The sequence below is a fragment of the Quercus lobata genome, chromosome 8, assembly GCF_001633185.2.
Source record: "Quercus lobata isolate SW786 chromosome 8, ValleyOak3.0 Primary Assembly, whole genome shotgun sequence".
In the NCBI taxonomy this organism is placed as follows: Eukaryota; Viridiplantae; Streptophyta; class Magnoliopsida; order Fagales; family Fagaceae; genus Quercus; species Quercus lobata.
Window position 1 is genome coordinate 46,249,638 of NC_044911.1, and position 20,814 is coordinate 46,270,451.

The following is a 20,814-nucleotide window of genomic DNA, read 5'->3' on the forward strand; positions in this document are numbered from 1 at the left end:
TTACCATTTAGGGGAATACGGCAAGGTGACTCGTTGTCCCCATACTTATTCTTATTGTGTACTGAGGGACTTTTAACTTTAATAAAAAAGTCAGTGGATATGGGTGAGATGGAAGGGGTAACAATTTGTAGGGGTGCTCCTCACCTATCACATCTCTTCTTTGCAGACAACAATATTATTTTCTGTAAGGCTACAATTGAAGAATGTAATGCCCTACAAAGAATTTTGGGGGTCTATGAACAAGCTTCAGGCCAGCAATTGAATCTAACAAAAACGGCTTTGTTTTTTAATAAGAACACTCCTGATGATATTAAAGAAGAAATAAAGAATAGATTTGGGGCTCAAGTGATTCGGCAGCAGGAGAAGTATTTGGGTTTACTATCCTTGGTAGGGAAAAATAAGAGGAATACTTTCAATGATATTAAGGATAAACATAGCAAAAAGTTAGCAAGTTGGAAAGAGAAACTCCTTTCAAAAGCAGGTAAGGAAGTGTTGATCAAGGCTGTAGCTCAAGCTATACCAACATACACTATGAGCAGCTTTAAAATACCTAATTATCTTTGTGATGATTTGACTAGTATGATCCGGAATTTTTGGTGGGGTCAGAAAGGTGATAAGAGAAAAATGTATTGGCTTAGTTGGGATAAAATGTGTAAGTCCAAGGCAGATGGAGGTATGGGGTTTCGGCAATTAAAACAATTTAACCTTGCTCTTCTTGCTAAACAAGGTTGGAGACTCCAAGTAATGCATGATTCACTAGTTTATTGTCTTTTCAAGGCGAGATATTTTCCCCACACAGATTTTGTCCATGCATCAATGGGGAACCACCCATCCTATGCTTGGAGGAGTATCATGGCCGCTCAACATTTGGTGAAGCAAGGCATTCGTTGGAATGAGGGAAATGGTGAGTTTATCCGTGTATGGGGTGATAAATGGCTGCCATCATCTTCTACTTTCAAGGTGGTGTCCCCTAGGCTATTCGTGCATGCTGATCTACAGGTTAGTGAGTTGATTTCCCATGAACCTGTGGGTTGGAAAATTTAGGTGATAGATGCCTTTTTCTTCCCCATGAGACAGACACTATCAAAAGCATTCCTTTAAGCACTCATTTACCGTCGGACAAGCTTATATGGGCTGCGACAACTAATGGTTTATTTAGTGTTTGTAGTGCATACAGGTTAGCAATGGAGATTTCTCGGTTTGATAATGCTAGGTCCAGTTCTGATGGCAGTGGACTTTGAATTTTTTGAAGGCTCATTTGGAGGATATCGGTCCCTCATAAAATACGACATTTCACTTGGAGAGCTTGTCGAGAGATCTTACCTACGAGGGTGAATTTGAAGCGGAGAAAAGTGTTGGACGTTGATAGTTGTGAGGAATGTAATAACGGGTTGGAGAACTCGGGTTACCTGTTTTGGAGCTGCCAGAGAGCCAGACAGATTTGGCAATGCACTAAACTCAGGTTTGTTTTTGAACCGTCTGCCATCAGCTCCTTCTTCGATCTGGTATGGCACTTGATGATGCTAAAGGAGTACGATGAAGACAAGGTGGCCACAGTGGTCACTGTAGCATGGTCGATATGGGCAAATCGTAATGAAGTGCGCCATGGTGGGACAAAGAAGACAGGTGAGGCTCTGGTCAAATGGAGTGCACAATACTTGGTAGAATATAGAAGTGCGAACTCTTCACTGGAACCAGTACCAAGAAGTCAAGATGTGAGGTGGTCTCTCCCACCAACGGCAAGATACAAATTGAACGTGGATGAAGCGGTCTTCATCACACAAAAATCAGCAGGAGTTGGTGTCCTTATCCGAGATGAACAGGGCCAGGTCGTAGCAGCTCTAAGCCAGAAGATAAATGCACCCTTGGGAGCGTTGGAGGTGGAGGTGAAGGCAATTGGGGTAGCTCTCCAGTTTGCAAGGGATGTAGGTATCTCTGATTTCATTATGGAAGGGGATTCTTTGGTAGTTTATAATGCTCTGTGTGGTCACTTATCCCCACCATCCTCGATGGCATCAGTCATTTCGGGTGAACTTGTTTTTTGTGGGCTGTTTCGTCGGGTTGATTTTTCTCACATTCGTAGGCAGGGTAATAAACCAACATTTATTGGCAAAACATGCTATATGCATTGTCGATTATGTAGCATGGATGGAAGAGACGCCTTGCTTCTTAATGCAAGCTCTTACCCATGATGTATCTATTTCTATTTGAGTTGAAATGAAATCACAGTTTTCCTATACAAAAAAAAGAGTACAAGTTGGTCACTAGAGACAGTATAGGTGGAGGTTTTTTTTTGGTAAGTAGTTAGTCAAGCGGAGTTAATTGGTTTTTTTTTTTTTTTTTTTTTAATGTGTTTTAGAAGTAAACTTCAAACAAGAGATCATCTTTATTTTAAGTGTTTTTTTTAATCTAAGGTTGTGGAGGGGGATAGTTTTTTTTAATTTTAAGCGTCTATTTGACATACACATTGATGTGTGGGAGGTTAAGCTTGCGTTTAGTTTTTATTTTTTTTATAAAAAAAAAAATCAACTTATAATGTCTGCTTCATAATAATTTTTTTTTCTTCATCATATCGAGATACTAATTGTTTTTTGCTATTTGGATGAATTTATTGTGTAAAATTATAGTCCTACCTTAAAAAATGTAATGCTTTAAAATACTGTGCATTATATTTTAAAATAAAAATAAGTTCATCCAAAGGAATGCTAAATGGTGATAGTTTTGGGAAGGCTATGGTTGTGTTTGGCATTAATTGGCTTAAAAAGATAGTTTATTTTATTATTCAGTTTTTTTTTTTTAATTTTTTTATATACTACTATTCATAAGTCTCATTACATTTTTTGGTACTATTTATGAATTCTACGATACTATTTCAACTACTTTTTAGTTTTATTTATAATATTTTCAGCAAAAAAATTTTAGTTTCAGCTTATTTTCCCAAATAGATTATATATATATATATATATATATATATGAATAAGTTGGCTTGCTACTATTTTATTACCTTATTTTTGTGATAATAAAATTATGAAGGTTATTATTTCCATTTTTTGTTGTTTTTATGATGGAGAGTCTTATGGACTCTTTGGGTTCTATTTCTACGTCAATTGTTAAAAAAAGGAGGGTTGTTGTTGTAGTCCTGGTTTTGTTTAAAATAATAAGTCATTGTGGCCTTGTGGGTAAGTGATTAAAAATGATTAGGCCTTGTGTTCTTTTGTCCTTTTGGGAGTGTTTATCCTGCTGGTGCAGGTTGTTTAATTTTTGGAATGGATTTGCTTATTTATCAAAAAAAAAAAAAAACTCAACAAGTTGCTTGAGTCCAACCTAAAAAACTTGAAATTGAAACGGGATATTGACTAATTGTAACCTCCGAATATCCCTTAATTTTCCTTTCTAAACTTAGCAACAATCAAACAAACAATCAAGTAAACTATAAACAACAGGTTTCTTGCAGAAATTTTCTTCATGTGGGCGGTCGAACCATATTGTTAATTTGTTACTTAGTAGACTGCCTAAACATTTGAACGGCTTAAAACTTCAGAGCTAAGCTAAAAAAGATGGTTCTTCAAATTTTCAAGTCCATGCGTGTACATGGCGTGTAATTCTAAACTGAAACTGAATCAGTCAAAGTGACAGAGCACATCTGGGCTTTACAGTCATGAATGAGCTTTTACAGTTGAATAAGCGGAATACCTTTCAAAATTCTCTTGAAGAGGACAATTGGCCCAATAGCATTAACTTTTTATTTCTTGGCTTATTTTCACATTTTCTATGACATACTCCATTACACAACCTTACTTTAACTGTTCATGTACCAAATTAATTAGTCTTTGCAGAATCTTGGCCCTATATGAGGAACTTGGGCGGAGCTACATGTTGGGGTGGGGGGGGGGGGGGGGAGAAGAGGGGGGATGATTTTTGAAATATTTTTTTTACTATATAGAAATATTTAATATTTTAATAATTAGCCCTCAAAAATGAGACTTGGCCCCCCCAATTATTTGAGTTGGTCCAATAATGTTCTTAAAAAAAAAATTGTCCAATTTGTCTAGTAGTTATAGAGAACGTATTGTTTCTCAAATTCATTTTTTATGGTAAAATGTGTTCTCGTATTTTTTAAAGTTTTGGATTATTTATGTCTTTGAATACTTTATTAATTCATTTGAAATTTTTTTACTCACAATGGTAGACAATTTGGTAACTTATATTGAAAATGAAAATTGTAAAGATTAATTTAATTTTATGAAACATTTAATTTTGTATGTGTGTATAGATACATGTGTTTGTGTATGTGTATAAAAGTTTGTATAGACTAATAAATTAGCAACACAAATCGGCCCTCCCAAATAAAAATTTCTGGCTCCGCCCCTGATGAGGAACAAATGGCCAAAAAGAAAAAGGGGGAGACATATGGTTGTTATGGGTCCCACTGTACTATTTTAACTAATTTTTACATTTATTTACATTACTTTCAGTAATAAGTTTTTAGTTTCAGTAAAATAAGCAGTATCCAAACACATCCATAGGCTCTTTTTAGTGTGACCTAAAATTTTTCAGACACAAACTATCATATCGACCCAAAACTGGTGCCTTCTAGCTACCATCAACAACCCTGACGACCACTATGCAGGAGGGTGGGTGGGAGGGTTGCATCAAAACTTGTAAAATATTTTACCCATTTTTTTTTTGGTAAAACATTTTATAAGTTTTTACTTATAGATTTTTGGTAAAAAAAAAAAAAATTTAACAAGTTTAACTATATTTTTACAAGCCCTATCAAAAAAAAAAAAAAAAAAAAACTATATTTTACAAGCAAACAAACATCCAACAACGCAGAAAATACTTTTCCAAAAATAAAAATGGAGTAAAGCTACGCGATGGAATAAAGACCCTTTTGAGAAAAATGATGATTTTGTAAAAGGTTAACGAAATTGCATCCCCAACCGGCAGACACGCAAAAAAGTGACGAGACAAGTTCCCAACATCTTTGTTTCTACGGCACTTCAAGAAGGTGGAAAAGATAATGAATATATATATATATATATATATATAATAAAATATATTCTCTGTCTAACTACGAAATGTCAACCTATTTGAAACTTTTTACACACGGATTTTACACGTTAAATTGTGGTTTTTGAACTTTCCTAGGTGTCATGCTAATACAGGCACAATGATTTATTATTATTATTATTTTGTTTTTGTTTTTGGTTTTTGATGGATACAAACACTAGTTAAGAAGCGTGACGCATTAGACCCCTATGGAGTTCCACAAATCCCCAACAAACACCTCCTGAAGTGACCTCCCCCTCCCCCAAATAATTAGAATTAGTATATATTTTATAAAAGGATTATAACAATAATAATAATGTTTGGTGATTCTTTCATTTAATATTATAGTGCCTTTGTATCCAAATTAAATTGAGTCATATTCTATAATCATAATCAATAGTCACAAGATTTCAAAAGAACGAAAATTATGACGACACCAACCATCACCACCACATTCTCCAATTTTGGCATTCACACACATGTTCTCTATATTGTGGAGTTCTAGGACATTAATGGAATCAATGTCAACTTGGATTTGGGTTTTCCCCCCAATTTATTGAGTTGAACTTGAAAGCAAATACAAATCTTCTCACCTAAATTTTTGTGATATATTTTACTCTTTATTAATTATGATTTGTCATATATTTATTTGATTTTCTTCATACAATAATTAAAGTTCAAAATTCAAAAATTAAAAAAAAAAAAAAAATCACATGGCATAGCATGATTGATCGAGTATAAAGTAAAATACAAAAAATAAGGCAAAAGATTTTGCATTTGTTGAGAGCCATGAAGATTGATTCTAAGGGCAATAATTTGGTTAACATGTGGAACGAATATGGCATGTATGGATCTAGAATGGTGGTGGCACCTAAAGGGGGAGGGGAGGGGTGGGGTCAAAGGAGAAGACTAAGTGAGGTTGGGTTTGAACCTATGATGGTTGGAGAACGATGGAAATGGCGACAATTTTTTGTTTAAGATAGGAAATCGGTGGGAAGAGTAGGGGTGGTCTCTTTGATTTTATTTTATTTTAGTTTTGAGTTGAGAAACAAACACACACGCTTGCACCCACACAAGAGAGAAGGAATAGGGTTGTAAAGAATCTTATTTATTTATTTACTAATTCTAGGTTATTCATTGAAAGAAAATCGCTTTGACATTTAATATAGATTCAATTAGAGATAATTTCAAAAACATAAAAAAGTCAAGTTCCCTTTTCATAAATAATTGCATTGTAATATATTAAGAAACAATAATTTTGCATCTTTATTATTATTTTTTTATGGTCTGTTAATACTAAATGGATGCTTATTTAGAATTTCATAATAATTTAATTTAAATTTTTTTATTTATATTTCGGCCTCTTTATCTCCAAATTTTAACTCCGTCCCTTCCAAAAAGTGGGTCCAAAATTGCTAAAACTTTAGTGGTGTGATGTAGAGGACCCTATCAATGACATATGGGGATGGTGGGACCGCAAAAGTATCCCAGTGAGTACGCAAATAGTTTCTTGGAACAACAAAAAAGTAGCCCATAGTTCTCAATTTATTTGAACACATGACGTTGTATTATTGATTGGAAGGATTACTAGACATTACCGATGTGTTCCTCCTGGTGTACGGAATAATTTTTATCTCTCCTTCTTTATGTATATATAAAATTTTAGGTTGCATGTGAAAGGCATATAGTTGATTTTTGTTTAATGTTGCTTTCCCTCTGTCCCCTGAAAAAGAAAAGAAGAAGAAAAAAAAAAAAAAGACATGACAAGACATTCAATGGTTTTAATTCTAAGACATATTCCAATTTTATTTCTGGAAGTATAATTTGACAGCAAAATCCTAAAAATCATGAGAAGTACATAAAACAAAAATGTCAATGAACGAATTTGATGAGTTGCAATCTGTATGATAGTTTTGCCATTAATTCTTAAGATTTCATTGACGCATCTGTCTTTTAGCCAAATTGTGGAGGCGGCTGTGAATTGAATAGAATACACAAAATATAATTTGCAAATGAACCACAAAATTAGCTACAAAATTTAGCGGTGCCAAAAAAGGCAAAAACTTAGAAGCCAAGCTGTGACCGTGAATCAGATGTGTGATGTTGTGGAGCAGCCGAATGCACAAGTTGCTTGAAAGTCCGATCAGATCGGATGGGCCTCAATCCACATCCACATCATGACGTTTGTAATCCACCACATTGTTTTAGTGGCTTCCGTGTGTCTTCTGCGCACCACGGTTCCTTTTTGGATTGAGATTCCCCTCTTGCAATAATACTTTTTTTTCAATGGTTGAGTTCAAAAGTTTAAAAATTTAACTTTTGATTTCAACCATAAGTTCAAAAAGTTAAAATTGTAAAAAAGTGAATAATTAAAAAAAAGTTAAAAGGTTTGAAAAAGTTGAAATTTTTGTGCGAGTGATTGATTTCAATCCTTCCTTTTATGCTGTCTAGCATTTCTTTTGCAGTGCTAAATATGTTCTAATGCTTGAATGCTTTAGACACAATTGTATTTTAAGTGCATTAAAATTTAAACAAATTTTATTTATTTATTTATTTATTTTAAAATAAGAACTTAATTTTTCTATTTTAACTAATGATTTTTCAGTTTACTTATACCAAAAACTAATTAGTATTTCATGGAGGTGGAGCTAGGAATTTTACTTTGAGAGAGCTGAGGCAAAACTATCGTATTAGCTTTTATTAGTTCTCTTTTAGCCCCACACCCACTACTAACATCATTTTGTTTTTACCTATAACTAATGATTACTTACATCAACATATGAATTTTTTTTGAATTTATAAACTTTCTCAAAAAAAGAAAAAATAAAAATGTAACAATTAACTTGGAAGAATGTATAATATTGCAAAATTTTTGTTAGAAATTTTTAATCAATGTAATTCTTATTAATACCCAAAATAATAATAAAAATAAATGACCAATTGGTCATTTTAAGGTCATTTCTTTTGCCATTGAGTTTCTCCTATTCCTTTAAACAGTTATAGGTCCATAACATTCATAGAAATAAAATATAAGTATATAATAAAGCTAGAGTACATGTCAAGAACAAATAATATTAATAGAAATTAAAATAACAAATTAGCCATTAGCAAGCATAAAATAAATTGAATCTAAATTCAACCAAATTAGATTACTATAGTGAAAAAATAAATTCAAGATCACTTTTGCACCTCTCAAATATATATAAATTTAACTTAATTAGAAAACCATAAACCATAATCATAAAATTAGTAATTAAAGATTGAACTATAATAGAAATGAAAAGTCAAAACAAGAATTGTGTACCTCTTAAAATTCACATAGCTTCTTGATATAAAACTCTTTGTTAAGGAATATATTTTTTTTTCTTAGGATATGCTTTGTTAAGGAAGAGTTTTAATGAAGTGAAATTGAAGAGAATTTGAGAGTACTGAGTGATTAAAAGTTTTTGGGTGACTAGAAGGTAAAAACTATAAAGTATTTTGGGAAAAACTCAACTAAAGAAGCTAGTAAAAATGTATATGGTTGACATGTTAAAACAAGTTGGGGGATCGGGAGGTGAATCTTGTGCTGGGGTGGCCAGCTCATGAAAAAAACTAAATTGGGGCATTAGTTTTACTTGCTCTACAACATTTAAAATTTAAAAAAAAAAAAAAAAAAAACCCACTGATACACACAACTCAAGCCTTGGTATCTCGGCCTTATAATAAAAAAACAATTATTATAGAGCGGACACCATAAATAAGAATTTAGTTGTGTGTGTGTGTGTGTGTGTGTGTGTGTATAGAACACTTCTCAAAACACTGTTTGGTAAATGTGTTGAGAAAAAAATAGTTCGCATGAGGTTTCGGGTAACATTCTTTCAACCAAAAAAAGAAAAAGAAAAAGAAAATCTTCCTCAAACTAGTCCTCAGCCAGGCCAACTCTAATACACAGTTAGGCTGCATTTGGTTGAATGTAAAATATTTTCCAAGTTTAAAATATTTTTGGGAAATGAAAATATTTTCAAGTGTTTGGTTGCATTCCAAAAAATGCTTTGGAGAATATTTTCTAGTGTTTGGTTGTGTTCCTAAAAATGGTCTAAAAAATTGATTTTTATCATGTTTCTCACAGTTTCTTAGGATCCAAACAAATATTATTACAGAGAATCAAGATATATAAACAATCAAAGAAACAAAAATTAAAACAAAAAAAATCAAAATCCCAAGATCAATCGTGAGAGAGGGACTTAAGTGACAGAGAGAGAGAGATCGAAACAAACGGTGCTATGTGACGATGAGGAATGGGTCGGCGGAGTGGGTCGTTCACTGGGTCAGCTCAGGGGTGGGTTGCTCATGGCGGTCCGATTGGCTCAGGGGTGGGTCGTTCATTGGGTCGGTGACGATGAAGAATGGGTCGGCGGAGTGGGATGGGTCTTCTTTCGTTGGAGTGGGATTAACAGAGCACTCACCGTTGCATGGAGGGGATAAGGACGGTGATTTGACCGGCGCGATCGTGGGTTCGACGGCACGATCTCTCTCTCTCTCTCTCTTTGTTTGTTTGCGCGTCTGTGAGTCCCTCTTTCTCTCTTTGCGCGTCTTCGGAAATGGTTTGAAGTGAAAATAACAACAGAAAATATTTTACGCCCCGTTGCCATTATTTTATAGTCAACACTGAAAACATTTTTAGTTTGACCCGATTTTCAGTAACAACCAAACATCCACTTCTACGAAAAAGCATTTCTGGAAGTGATTTGAATCCAAAATAAACGCACCCTTAAGCACCACCAATAGATTCTATCCCAGTTGCATTTCTGCCATCATCTTGCTTATCATTCGGCATGAGAAACTGTAGTTTTGACATTGAGGTCTTCTTAGAAATATCGGGAAGAGCACATAAAAATTCACTTCCTTGATCATTTAGTTTACTTGAGTCCCTAATAGGACTCTTGAAATGCAAATTTTACATGGCTTGATTACTGCTAAAGACTTTTTTTCTTTTTCCTCCAAAACTTGTTAAAATGATAGTCGAGTTGTGGGCAGTTTGACATGACCTAGATTTGACACATTCTTTAAATATTTGAAAGCTCATCATGGAGTTAAGTGAACATGCTTATTACTAATTTGGTTTTAGCTCACCTTTGTTGTGTTTAAAAAAAGAATTTGATTATTGCATAACAATCTTATAACACTTTTCAATTTTTAAATAACATTATACATATTTTCACATATTTTTTCATTCACACATATTTTAAAAAAAATACAAATAATATTATTAAAACAACGTCATCAGACAGTTCTCAAATTATTGTGAAGATTTCTTGACAAAGTCAAGAAATAGTAGTAGTGAATATTTTTGTGTTGTACTTAGATCCTCCACAAAGATCCTCCTTTTGTGCGGATTTGTGGTAAACCAATTGCTGACGGCTGCTTGGGTGTTACGTACCTTGGAAGTTGGATTAGACTGTGTATGACTTGTTTAAAATAAATTTAAAAACTTGTTTAAGGCTTTAAGTGATAAATTGTGATTTGTTTTTAATGAGGTACATGCAATTTTTTTTACTTTCAATCTATGATATCCACTCTTGATAATAGTTTTTTATTATCAAATCAAGGCACCAATTGGTTTTTGGTATAGGTGTAAATATAATTTTTTTTTTTTTTTGAGAAAAATATGTAAATAGAATTTCAGATTTCTTATTTAACTATCAGATAAGAGAATTAACCAATTGAACTAACTGGAACTCACATAAGTTGTAATTTATTTATACATAAATTTATTATTAGCACCAATTTTATTATGTATTAATTATGTAACTCGTCACATCAATCATTGCAAAGATTTCCTTGTCCCTAAACTTATTGGGCTCAATTTTTCTAATTATAGCGTAGGTCATGGGCCGTTAGACGGCCCTTCAACGTGGCTGTATCATTATGTTAATTATAAAAATTATTAGAAGTATCAACACTACTATAATTCATCCTTAAATGAACAAAACTTAATGATTAGCCCATATGAGGAGAGCCCACAAAGTGGTAAAAAAGAAGAAGCTAGTCCTCCTCATAATAACGTTTTATGAATCAGTTCGAGGAGACATATAGAATAAAAAGCTACTCCTTGCTAGGTTCAACTAGTCCACTAGTCTTATAATTATTGGCAATTGGGTTTATAATTATATCTAATAAACACTGTGCAATTAACCAATACGGCTCAACAAAATACAATACAATCACTAATTTATTGGCCCACAAAACAATTAACCAAAAACGTCTACATTCTCTCACTTGGGCCATGTGGGTGTTTTTTTTTAGTGGGGGAATTGTGAGCTTTGAATCTCTATGGAAAAAATAATTTAGATTATTGGAAAATAATTTTTTTAAAAAAATATTTGGATTGAATTATTAATTTTATTTTTGATATGAGATTAAATTATTAATAAAAAGGCCGCTCTTTTTGTACCGGATAAAACCTAACTCTAAAGTAGTTTGGAGTTATCTTCTTCAACCCACTACATGATAATTTATAAGATCATTTATGTGTATTATTTAAAAAAGTCATATAATTCATTAAAAAAATCATGTGATTAAAACTACACATGAATGATATTTTCAATTGCCGCATAGTAGGTTGTAGCAAGATAATTACAAAACAAGTTTGCAGCCAAACATTTTCCATCCATGTTTATTATTTAAACATGTGACATGATTCATTAAAAAAAATTCAAGTGACTAAAATTACATACGGATGGTTTTTTTAATATCCACATAATAAGTTGAAAAAAAAAAAAAAAAAGCTGTAAACCTGTTTGGAGTTAAATTTTTTTCCTTACAATGGCTTATTTTAGATTGAAAAAAGTTTAGCTTCAAATCAGTTTGAAAGTATTTCTTCCAACCCATTACGTGACAATTTATAAGACTATCAATGTTTATTTTTTAAACAAGATACATGACTCATTAAAAAAGTCATGTGATTGAAACTACATATAAATGGTCTCTTTAATCACACATAATGAGTTGGAGGAAAATACCTTCAAACCGGTTTGGAACTAAACTTTTTCCTTTAAGATTAACCTTAATGCTTATATTAAATCTAATAGACTACTAACACAAGTCAAAAAACTAGTGTCAACGATCTTTAAGTCGACAAGCACTTCTTCGTATTTTTAATGAAGACATCAATTATACAAATCACCCTCCCCACTTAAGATGTATATATTTTGAAATTGTTTAGAGTTTAAATTGAGTTGAGTTTCTATTGACCCAATATTTTAAGGTACTACTTAGAGAAGTAAGGGACAAAGTGCAAAACCCAATTATACCTAAGATAAAAATTAAAAGTGATAACTAGGATTGACTATTTCATAATAAAGATTAAGTATATTAGTCCTATTATCAATTAAAAATGGGATGTTACCAAAACTTTACAAAAGTTTACTTAGAATTTTGCATCAAAATTAAATAAATATCATAATAAAGATGAAGTAGACTACTCATTTTATCAATTAAAAATGAAGCTTACTTAGAATTTACATCAAAATTAAATAAACATTTATGATTGATATTTAAATATAAGAAGATAACTTCTTCTCAAAAAAATATAAGAAGATAACTCATTTAAAATAATTTTTTAAACCCCAAATTATATTGAGTTACCCCAATCTAGAATGTAGATGTCAAAGGTGCAAAAGATTTCTAGTCAAATAACATCTTACAAAAATGGAGAGGAAAAAAAAAAAAAAAAAAAAACAACAACAACAACAACATGAACAACAACACACCCCAGGAAACCGAGAACCCAATGACTACCTATCTGAGGGATAACTCGAGGAAAAAATCTTATGTTGAAGTGACTTTGGATGCTGTCATGTACGAGACAGAGCTTGAAGACACAGAAACTGAAGTGGACGAGGAGGTAGAAACTGAATTTGAGAGGACTGGCAAGATAGGGGAAGATGAGGTGCAACCACCAAATGAATGAAGCGGAGTGGGAAATACATGTGTCAGCAGACTTGAAGCGGAAAATGTCAAGACCGTGGCAAACTAGCATTATTCTGAAACTTATGGGTAAACAGCTCGGATTTCGCGCTTTGTAAACTAGGTTAGCCGGTAAATGGCGCCCAACAGGTAACATGCATTGAATTGATATCAGATATGGATACTTTATTATGAAATTTGATGCCCTAAAGGATTATCATCATGCTCGTGGATGGCCCGTGGTTTGTGGGTGAACAATTCCTGCATGTTCAAGCATGGGAGGCGGACTTCCATCCTAGTACAACCAAAGTTACGTCTACGGTTGTCTGGATAAGATTGGAACAATTGTCCATTGAGTATTATCATCGAGATTTTTTAAAACAAGTGGGAAATAAACTAGGGAAACTTCTTAAAATAGATGCGGTCACGAACATAGCGATCCAAGGGAGGTTCGCTCGGCTATGTGTCCAATTGGACACCATTAAACCTCTTCCTAAGCGTCCTAAAATCGGCACATTTTGGCAAGATATTGTGTATGAAAATATGCTGGTATCATGCTTTGGTTGTGGTAGGATAGGACATAAAGAACCACTTTGTTTGGAGTCCATAATCTTGAGGAGTGATATGTTGACGTCCATCTTGAACTCGCATGGTGAGGAAACCAGGAACTCAGGAAGTGAGTCGTCCCATTTTCCATGGAAAATTGTCTAAACACGTGGAGTAGGAAGAGAGAATGCAAATAGAATCCTAGCTAACTCACGTGTATCTTCCCCACCGAATAAGCCGAGTCACATCCAACCCAACCCTTCTTATAATTTCCGCGTGATGCTAGCTGAGGAGCATGAAACGGTGAACAAGCCGTCCACTGATGCATCATCTCGGTTTCTAGCTAGTAGTAGGCACAGTAATGTGGCGAAGAAGGGTGAAAATGTGGAGTTACCACTGACACATGGGACACACACGGATTGCATGCAATCCTCAAACATGGGACTTATACCTCACACCATCCTTTCCAGGGAGCTCGTCTCACCTACCTCAAAGTTCCATGCACATGAACCTCTCCCCTGCCCACGACCAATCCTTCTCAATGAAGAACCTCGAGCAATTATGGAGCCGCTTGTCAATAGAGAATTCCAACGATGAGAACGTGAGCTATGTGACAATCCCAGTGCACCCACGAGCTACGATAGCATGGAATCAGATGACCCACACCCCCAATCTACCACTTCGCCTCGAGCCACCCTCTCAAACTCAACCTCGGAGGCAAACCAAGGGGCATGTCCGAGTTTAGTGCATAATGCATCCTTACCAAGCCCCACCGGTCAGACAAAGGGATATCCAGGAGAGCTTTGACAGTGTGATGTCTCTGGAGCATCTGCCCGAAGCCATTTTTTGCTTTCTGGACTTAAGCGAAGTAAACATCACACTGACGGAAGAGGAACCAAAGTTATACATCATCATGTTCTCCAACCCAAGCCTACCATTCATCGTGTCCACCACGTATTGGGCAAGGCTAGGAGAGCTAGAACCAATGTACAGGATCAAGATAACGACTGCGAGGCATCAATGCATTACTCGGTCCACAATAAGGACTTCGAGGACTGTGGGGGTCCCCAATGATTATCTTAACCCCAACTCTTCCTCCATGAAGTTGGTAGCATGGAACTGCCATGGCGCAAGTGTGGGCACAAGGGAAGGTTGGGTAAATTAGAGTCACCATCTAGTTATATGGTCTAGGAACTATGAATATAGCGTCCTTACAAGGAAGGACCTTTGATCTTACTATTAGAGTTTGGGTTCGGAGTTTATGTATGTTCTTGGGAAGGTATTAGGTACCCAAGATTGCCCATTCCTAAGGTTAGACTCCCATCATTGTGTCATATGTCTTAACCCCATTAAAAATTATTTAAATACTTGTATTCTAGACTCTCACACACACACTAACATGCATCTAACAAACAATATGACATCTTTAACCCTAAGCAAAGATGCTTATCCATCTACCCAAACAAAAGAGAGCCAAACAAAAGAAACCCTAATCATTCATCTAACATATGAAAAACCCTGTCTAAAACAAAACATGGCAGCGAGCATATCATCAAACAAAACATATCAAACGCAAAAAGTGAACATGTTAGAAACCTTAACCATGCATCTAAGAAAACCTAACACGAATGCATGAACATTGCTAATGCATGACTTTCCCTTTTACTTACCTCTCAACAGCACAACATTTATGGTACCAATGCATGAATATGTGAATGAATGACATTAAGACGAAGAAACCCTAGACTAAACCCTAATCTAGACATATGATAACAAACAAGCATGTTAAAAAGGTTAGCAAGCATTTTATGAGGCTTAAAAACATGTGAAAAGGAGGCTATGCAGACAAACAAATGAAGGCAGAATCAAGGCAAACAAAAATTAGGGTTTTCTGGGTAATGGCATCACGCATGCTAGAACAGGCCTGCATACGCATGAGTTTAGCTTGTGTGCGCAAGCTAGATCTTGCATACATAGATCCTTACCCAAAAACGCTAATCAACATAAAAACAGAGTAGAAACTTAAAACATACAATTTAACAACCTATCATGCTTAAAGATATAAAGACAACCTAAAACTAACCTAGACAAACATAAGAAAACATAAACTAAACAAAAGAAGTAGATTAAAACAAAGACTAAGGCAGAAAAGAAAAAAAAAAGGGTTTTAAAGCTTACCTTAAAGCAAAAGCTCCTAAGCTTGATTTTGATCGTTCCCCTCAATCAAATCTATCACAATTCAATGAAAAAGTAATTAGTGATCTTAAACTCAATAGAATTGGGGCCAAAAAAGGTCCTAATAAAAAAAAAGGGGGGGGGGTTTGTGAAAAACTCTTTGTTGATTCACTATTTTCTAGTAAATCTTAGGTTTTTCCCGTGGAATTTCTATGTTTTTTGAAAATGTACCATGTAAGGCCTTTTATAGTTGAAAAAAATGGGATTTGGAACGGCTCTTAGACGATGTGGGATTCGTTCCAACCCTCAGCCATTATTGCAGAAAACTTGCCTTTCATATGCTTCTAAAACCTTAGTTACGTTCGCAAGAACGTGCCTACATACCAATAATGTGCTTGTGTATGCATGCTTTAGCTCGCGTACACAGGCCGCGGATCATGTACGCAGGCCGAGGGCTACTTTGGTTATTTTATTTTCAAAAATAGATTTTTGCTCATTTCAAAAGGTTATATTTTCTATTTTAATACTCATCAAGTTAATTTAATATTTTATTGAGCTCTAAACTGGCCTTGCGCTTTAGAGTATGAGCATCATTGGAGAATGGAGGCCCGAGTAGTAAGGGGTACAATATGCAATGTCTACAATAGGAAATATAGCTTTTTGTACCCATGCTCATGAGCTGTATCGTAGGCATTGTCCCCAAATTCTGGTTATAGTTAAGCCCCATATTGTTAAAGATCGGGCACAGGCAGTCATTGACACGTTACCATACTCCTATTCTCAAAGGGTTGATTCTATAGGTTTCTTGGGAGGTATATAAATGATGTAGAATAAGGATCAAAACCTCAAAGTGGAGATGCTCACCACGAGTGAGTATAGCATACATGCGCTGGTTAAGGTACCTTCTCAATCCCATAATTTTCTTCTCATTGCTATTTACGTTTCTCCTAATTTTAATAAGAGAAAAATGTTATGGGAATATTTAAAGAATTTAGCTCCATTGGTTAATTTACCTTGAGTTCTATTAGGAGATTTTAATGAAATGCTTACTGAGGATGAAAAAATGGAAGGTTTACCTTTAAATAGAAATAGAATTTCTGCTTTTCGAGAGTGTATTGATCAATGTGGGTTGATGGATTTGGGTTTTCAAGGACCTCGATTTACGTGGTCAAATAAAAATTCGATTTGGTATCGCAATACAAAAGAATGTTTAGATAGAGTTCTAGGAAATACGGAATGGAAAATTCATTTCCCCAGAACGGAAATTCATCATCTTCCTCATACTAACTCTGATCATTGCCCCATATTACTGGATACCGATCCCTCACCATGTAGATTGACTAAGCCTTTTAAATTTGAGCAAATGTGGCTCACGGACCCCCTCCTTCTCACACCTTGTGAAACAAAGTTGGACTTCCTCGGATGCTTTCCCATCCTCCTAGGTTTCCACAATGCCCAAAATTTTTAACACATAGCATTATCGATTGGAATAAAAATATTTTTGGAAACTTATTTCACCAAAAGAACCATCTTTTAGCCAGGATTCGAGGTATCTAGGTGGCTTTATCAAGCAAACCATCTGCCTTTCTATATTCTTTAGAACAACAACTTATCTAGAAATACAATGATACCCTTCACCAAGAATATTTGTTTTGGCAACTTAAATCTAGAATCTTGTGGTTAAATTATGGTGATACTAATACAAAATTCTTTCACCTAAAAACATTATAGCATCGAAGCTAGTCCTGTATAGTCACCCTTAAAGATGAAATTGGGATATGGTTGTTAGGGGAAGAATTAACGCTACATATTTGTGACGCGTTTAAAACAATGTTCACATCCACCTCGTCTCCCCATAGATCTAGGACCTTCTTAGGTCAACACCACAGTCAAAATAGTCATTTCTTAGTACATCACCAATGGCTCACTAGCATTCCCCAACTTAAGGAGATAGCTAGGAACATGTTCTCTCTTCCTCCTTTGATGGCCCCTGGACCAGATGGATATCATGCAATTTTTTTCCAAAAAAGTTGGCATATTGTAGGTCCGAGTGTGATTTAGGTCATTCAAGAAAATTTTGAAAATATGACGATCTAGGTTGATTGGGGTCTCACCAACCTCATTCTCATCCCGAAAGTGCCCCACCCAGAGATGATCACTTAATTTCGGCCAATTAGTTTATGCAATACTTTATATAAATTGGTCTCTAAAATTATCCTTCAAAAACTCAAACCTTATATTGCAGATATTATTAATCCTTGTCAGGTAGGGTTTGTCCTGGGTCGTAGAACTAGTGACAATATTATTCTGGTTCAGGAGATTATTCATACATTGGTATGTAGAGGCGGAGAAAGGGTTACGTAGCTGTAAAGCTTGATCTGGATAAAGCCTATGATAGCCTAGAATGGCCATTTATCCAAGAATTGCTTAAGTTCTTCCAAGTCTCGCCAATGTTAATTACACTAATTATGAACATGATCTCCTCTACTCGATATTCTATTCAATGGAACGAATTTCCGCTTCCGGAATTGATCCCTAGTAGGGGATTGCGTCAAGGAGATCCTTTATCCCCATATGTCTTTATTTTGTGTTTAAAACACCTCTCCATTCTGTTGGAAGAGGTGGTTAGGGATAACATGATCCACCCCATTGTGTTCAGAGGGCAAATTTGGAAATCACATTTATTCTTTGCAAATGATATATTTCTCTTCACCAAAGCCAAGTTAACGGATTGCTAGAACCTTAGAAACATTTTACAAAAATTTTGCCAGTGCTTAGGCCAAATTATTAGAACTCATAAATCACATATCTAGTTCTCACTGAATACCCCTCGAAGAACGAAGGATTTGATTTCTGGAACATTTGATATCCTAACCACGATGCAAATAGGAACCTATTTAGGAACCCTTATTTTTACCACATGCCGTACGACCAACGCATATCAATATCTTGTCGATAAAATCCAGAAGAAAATTGAGGGTTAGCAAGCAAAATATCTGTCTGTAGCTGGTTGTGTCACATCAATCAAATCCTTAGCGGCTTCCATCCCCCTCTATACCATGTAAAAAACACTACTCCCGCAGAAAGTATGTTGAAATCTAGATAAAATTAATTGCCCCTTCTAATGGGGAGATACGACACAACACAAAAGTTGCCATACTGTTAGCTAGGATACTATTGCATCCCCGAAAGAGGCCAAGGGGCTGGGCTTAAAAACGAGTCAACATATGAATATGGCTATGCTTATGAATCAGGCTTGGAGACTTCAATAGCAGCCGAATATGTTGTGGGCACAAGTTTTAAAAGCCAAATATATTTCCCACACGAACCTTTTTGAAAGTGTTAGGACTCCTCAAGGGTCCCACATTTGGAAAGCCCTACATGAAGGAATACAATGGTTACGGTGAGGGATGAGATGGATCCTAGGGGATGGTCAAACTATTCGGGTATGGGAGGACCATTGGATCCTGGGGGACACTGAAGAGTTGTATTGCAGGACCATTAATGCCAAATGAGGAGCAACGAGTTGTGTTCTCATTGTGAAACAATCATACTTGGACATTAGATGTCCTTTAGGCCCCCCTCCCTATGCAACTCAAGCAACTTATTAAAGGTCTCCCTGTGGTGCAACTTACTAGGTTACCTGATTCCTTTGTGTGGCCCCACAATAACAATCTTTGCTCGGTTAGGTCAGCCTCAAAATATTTATACCAACAAGCTAAGGTCTCTACAAATAAGCAATTGTGGAATTGGATATGGAAGCTCCACTGTCCTAAAAAAAATCCAAATTTTCATTTGGAAAGCTATGCGTAATTGGGTTCCCACAAGACAGCATTTAGCCTTCTCTTGCCCAAATGTGAATGTTATATATCCAAGATGCAACTCTCCGGAAACCACAATCCATATATTAATAGATTGCCCTTGGGCTAAGGACGTATGGGTAATTCCCCAGGCATCCTGCCATTATCTTTTTTTCAGACATCCTTACAACCTTGGCTTTAAACCAATGCCATCTCCGATTGAGTCATCTTGTACTAGCAATTGCCTTGGAATATATACTTTCCATTCCTATGTTGGCATTTGTGGTTAGCAAGAAACGAGCGTATATTTAAAAATCAATCTATCTCCTAGCATAGAATTGTCCACAAAATGATTCAAGTAGCCATCGAATTTTTTTACTTGGCCAACCCTATTAAACCTGTTAGGAATAGTATTCCTCAAATTATTAAGTGGATTGCCCCAACTTACCCATTCACTAAGCTAAACACGGATGGTAGTGCTTTAGACAACCTGGGTAGGGCCAGAGCAAGGGGTCTACTTCGAGATAGTTCAAGTTCATGGATATCAAGATTTTCTCTAAGTATGGGTATTACTACTAACAAAATGGCCCAATTGGGAGCTGTGCGTCAGGGTCTCATGCTGGTGTGGGATTTGGGTTTCAAATTTATCAAACTAAAGCTTGATTCTGTGATAGTATTATCCTAGTTAACTGCTTCAACTAACAATTTCCCTCCTCATGTTTTTCCTTTAATTTGTGATTGTAGGAGTCTTATGGAGTGGGCATGGGTGGTCCAGGTGCGCCACATCTACCGTGAGGCCAATGAATGAGCAGATGCATTAGTGAAACGGGGAAACCATCAGCATCAACTTTTGACTATCTACGACACTTGTCTCAATTTTATATACCACTGTTTTGTAAGGGATATGGTAGGCCTAAGGATTAGTAAAATATGTCCCGTTAGGCTGGATATAACTACGTTTGTATAAACTTTGTCTTAATTAAAAAAGACTTTCCCGTTTCTACCCAAAAAAAGAAAAAAAGAAAAAAAGAAGAAGATGTCAAAGGTGCTTCATTTGTTAAATACACTTGTAGTTTTCTTGATTACATAATTTAAAAAAAAAAAAAAAAAAACCAAAATATAAGATATTTGATATTTCTTTACCAATAAAAATAGGGGAAATTACACTTTACCACCCTAAACTATCCACTAGATTACACTTTGCACCCTAAACTATCTGACTGCACACTTTGCACCCTAAACTATCACACTTATCACGCTTTGCACCCCGGTGTTATTTTTCTATTATATT